The sequence below is a fragment of the Pteropus vampyrus genome, unplaced genomic scaffold, assembly GCF_000151845.1.
Source record: "Pteropus vampyrus isolate Shadow unplaced genomic scaffold, Pvam_2.0 Scaffold172, whole genome shotgun sequence".
In the NCBI taxonomy this organism is placed as follows: Eukaryota; Metazoa; Chordata; class Mammalia; order Chiroptera; family Pteropodidae; genus Pteropus; species Pteropus vampyrus.
The window spans coordinates 3,636,989-3,641,915 of record NW_011888953.1 but is presented as its reverse complement, the minus strand read 5'-3'; positions in this window follow the sequence as shown (position 1 = coordinate 3,641,915).

Sequence of the window (4,927 nt, the reverse complement as noted above, 5' to 3'; positions counted from 1 at the left end):
GTCAACCAGCGCAGGGAGTCGCGTGAAGACAGGAGGGCGCCAGGAGCGCAGGCTGGTCCTTGAGAGCCCGGGCCGGGGGGCCGGGGATGGGGGAGGGGAGGCGCGGGGCCCCGGGAGGGGAGGGGTCGGGAGGCGGCGGTGGAGGAAGGAAAGGAGAGCAGCGAGGAGGCGCCCGAGCTCCCGAGGCGGGGGCTCGGGGTGCGGGTGGGTGACGCGAAGCGCCCCTCCCCGGGGTGCAGGGAGAGCGCTCAGCGCGTAGAGACGCTGCAGGGCTCGCGTCTCCTCCTTGCAGGGTAGATCCAGAGGAATGTGCGGAGCTCCGCGCAGTCCAACCGAAGGGGGCAATCTGAACTTGACCGCGGCGTGCAAGTGGCTTCCTTTCCTTGCCCCGCGCTCTGAGAGAGGGCGCTCTGTCAGGTGGAAGGCTACACTGGGCGTTCTTCGCGCCTGTCGAAGGCTTTCCTTCCTCTTCGATGTCTAGCCCTCTCGTTTTTTTTCTGCAGGGCAGAAGGCGGTGGCCAGATGAGCTGCTGGCCGGAGTTCTCCTAGCAGTACAAAGGAGAAGTGTGGAGCAGTCGGTGAGGAAAGCTGAGTGTTTGCCAGGGGACGCTGAGAGTGGGGATGAATTTATAGGGCTCTCACTCCGTGACGTGCCCTCCAGTGGCTTTTCTGATTCGCTTTCTGACCTAAACACACATTAGTTTAGTCCCCATGCTGGGCCAACACGGTCTCCAAATATCTGCTGGCTGAAGTCAGAGGTTTTGCGTATCATGTATTACATGGCAGGCAATGAAGAAGGCTTCTGAGGCTGGCCGGCTCCTCAGTCCTAGGCTCCATTTTCATGCTGTTGTAATATAATACCAGACATGGGGTAGGCACATACATTCAAAATCCCAATTCCAGAGGCCTAAGATCACTTTATCAGGAACAGGTCAGGGGAGGTTGGGCTAAACTTGCTTTTATCCAGATTTTCGAAAACGCAGATGGGAAACCTAAGCAAGCACTCCCTTCGGTGTTGAGTTGCCAGTGAGCAGGGACCCAGTTCCCATTCCTGATCTCTGTGAGACCTTTTGGGCATTCCCTTTGTTGGTTAGTTACCACCAGAAGCAGCCAGAGCCTTTTTTTTTTTTTTTTTTTTTTTTTTGGTAGAGGACATGAGGAGGGCAAGTCCTTACACACCCTGCACATGACTCTACCCATAATACATTTCACTAACACAGGGCATGAAGTTAGCTCTACCTTTAAAATAATGTACTAAATAAAGTACATCTTTGCTAAGCAGAAATCTGCTTTCCGGAAGGCGTTGGCCTGAATTTAGTGGGACCTCTTTTATTTTATTAGCTGGGGCCAGGGAAAGCACAAACAGGCTCAGTTTACACCCATGTACCTCTTATTTTATGACTCATCTGGTTGTTGGGGAGTATGTGTTCTTCAAGTAGCTGATACAGACAATAGACAGGGGAAATGTGTGGCAATGAGGGAAGATCGTGTATTATTAAACTTCTTAAAAGTCAAAGATCAGCTACTTTGGAGGTTTGTCAGTGAAGTGAGAGTGGGAGGAAAATTGTTCTTACTAACATTACTGTGATTTAAGATTAAGCGGAATGATAATCAAGTCATCCAAACATACGTTAGCTGAAATTAGGTAGCTCAGTGTAGTTCTGCAGAATGTGACATGTCCTTTGATATATTTATGGTAGAAAAGTAGATGGATTTGGAAATGGGAGGGTGGAATAACCTTAATCTATTTATCCTAATTTAGCATTGTTTTTGGAATTTGAAGGCGACCCTAGGCAATGTTCTTACCATGAATGATTCCTTCACTTTCAGAAGGCTTTTCACTGGGAATGGTCATGCCATCCACGCACCGGCAAGGATTCAGCACTTGTTACTTTGCCAGGCAAAGTGCTAGACCCTGGGAATTGTGCTGACCGGGCTTTAGGGGGTTGCAAAGAACAGATACCACTGAGTTTACCTTAAGTAACTGGAGTTTACTGTGGAAGGAAGGCTGACCGGAATCTCCGCCACTTAGCCACGTGTCTCCGAAAAGCCTTCCGGAAAGGCCACCGAGCCAGGCCTCATGAAAACTGGACTGAAGTTCAGGAACTGGAAGGTCATTCAGGATACGGCTCTGTGACTGGGTTATCTAGCTGCCCCCTGAACAGGAGGTATCTGCTTGCCATCCCTACTAACCGATTTAGCCGCCAAGGTATTTCAGCTCCTCATTCTCGCTGTTTTTCTCTGGATATCTCTTGGCTTCTGCTCCTGTTACTAACTGCTCAACTTTCTGTTGATCTCACATTTAAACTCCTTTAGTGAAAGGACCTAATTGGCCCTGCTGGGCACTAACCAGGTGCTGGAGTTGGGCTGAGCTTTTGAGTCAGGCCTCCTTATGAGTTACTGGACACCCTGTACTTCAGCAGACGTTGGTCAGGTGCTTATTCTTGGGCTCATCTCCCATGTCTACATTGTTGGATCACATGGCACAGAGCCTGGCCACCTTTGCTTAAGAAACTTCCTAGGGTTCTTCCTTGACTTTTCTCTGCGAGATTTGTGCTTCCATGGCAGGCACTTGGAGTTTAACAAACCTCTGTCTGCTGCAACGATGAATAAGGTACAACTCCTGGCTCTCCATAAGCTTACCATCTGTAAGGAGAGGGAGACACACACACAAGTAATCACAGGACAAAGTGATTAGTGCTCTAATAGAAAGTATATAGGGTACTTATGTCTGATCTTCACATGGCCAGTAAAACCTTGGGAGATTCCAAAACACACCCATGCCTAGGCCCATCCCTGGGCAATTAAGTGAGAATCTCTTGGGCCGTGGAGCCCAGAACTTGGTATTTTTAAAATATTTCCCAGATTGCCCTAAGTGCAGCCAGGATGGAGGTATCAATTAGCTTGATTTTTTCTCAATGATTATAATCATTTTATGACTCTTTCTGAGGGCAAAGCTAAGAGACTCATCTATTTTGCTAGGTTTTAGGACTAAGACTCTTCCAAAATATTAAATTCCTTTTGAAATACTACATTTTTATCTTGAAACAGTACTATAAAGGAAAATTGAAAATTTAATTTAGAGTTAAAGCAAAGACTTCTAGTTTTGAGAGAACATTTATTCGTGTGATTTCAACATTCATATGACTGCAGAAAAGGTGAAAAGATCATTTAAATGTACTGTAATTGATACTGAGAAACATCTCAGACTTACCTTTACAGACAAGGAAAAACAAAGTTTCTTCCAAGTGACTGCCAAGAAGCAATCATTTGATGTCTCAGTTTGATTGTGGCCTGATGTCACAATCTAAAAAGCCTCAAATGCTGAAAGTAGGGACCCCTATAACTCCATGGTTCCACCTTCTCTTTTCTTGAGCAACAAAGATTGTTTGGTTTGAAGGTGTTCATCAGCAAAGTCCAGAAGAGAACAATTTGCAGCACCATTTTGCTCGGAATAGATTGTCCCCTGATAAAGAAACAACAACACACTGCTAAGAATTCTCATATTGTCCCCGGATCTCAGCCTGTCATCTGGAAAACCCTTCCTGAGAATCAGAAAGAGAAAAGCAAGTATTAGTCAAGCATCTCATCTCCTCTTTGAGAAAAAAGGTTCAAAATCCTACCAATTTCCCATTTCACCATCATCATCCTCTTCACTGGAATTTATTGTGGATCGCTAATTGAAGGATGTCTAAATGATGGGTGCCTTCCGTGCTCGAGGGTCTTACAGTCCTGAGAAAGAGAAAACACAAACAAAATGATAAGAAATAATACAGGGTATGGGCTATGAGCCTTGAGTATTACCATATTTGGAACTCAAATGAGGCCTTTTTGGGGGTAGGTAAGCAGAGAGGAGGAGGGGTGATGCTGGGGGCATTCCAGGCTAGATGAGTCTCTGGAGACTCAATGCTGAGTGCCTGTAGGGGAGGTGGGGCAGTGGGTCAGCCTTTGGCCATTTACAGAGCGCTCCCATGGGGCTTTGCAGCTGCCTTGCCTATAAGGGCCAGAACCCGGGTCCCTGGACTCTCTCATAACATGGGTCGTGACGGCTGAAACAGAATCCATCACTTGAGCAGGGCAATTTCCTTTTCAAAGTCACCACTTTATTGGGCAGGGATTTGTTTCATGCGTGCTCACTCTTTAACAGTCATTTTCACCAATGATGCTATTACTCATAAAGAAAAGATAAATTTGCTATCCTTCAGAGCACTTAAAAAAAAAAGAGAGAAAAAAGAGGGAAAATGGACCATCATGGCCTCTTTGCAAAGTAGTAGCAAGAGACAAATTCTTTGGCATAAATTGTTTTCTCATAAGAAATCAATTCTGACACTGACATGGTAGATTTGTCAATGATTTACAGTTTTTTTAATAAGGATCAGATTGTCTAATTATCCATTAATTTTGGTTTTGGTTCTTGAGATAATTTTATGAGACTTGTCTTTTTCAGAAAGAAAATGTCAATTAGGTAGGAGGGTTACATCAGACTTTATTACTATGCAGGTGGTCTAATGGCTTAGATCTGGAGTTGACAAACTTTTTCTGTAAAAGGCAAACATTTCTGTACAGATAGTAAATATTTTAGGCTTTGCAGGCCATACAGTCTCTGTCACAACTGCTCAACTCTATCCTTGCATTGCATAGTTTAATCGCATTGATAATGTGTAAGTGAATGGGCATGGCTGTGTTCTTCTAAAATTTTATTTATGGACAATGAAATTAGAATATTTCTATAATTTTTACGTCATGAAATACCATTCTTTCGATTTCCGCCCCCTGCCCCGAAACATTAAAAAAATGTAAAAACCATCTTAGCTAGTGGACCATACAAAAGTAGGCAGTGGGCAGGATTTGGATGTAGTTTCCCTACTCCAGCTTAGGTTAAAAGTAACTCAGAGGGGATGTATCAGCTCTAGAATTATGAAGTTCC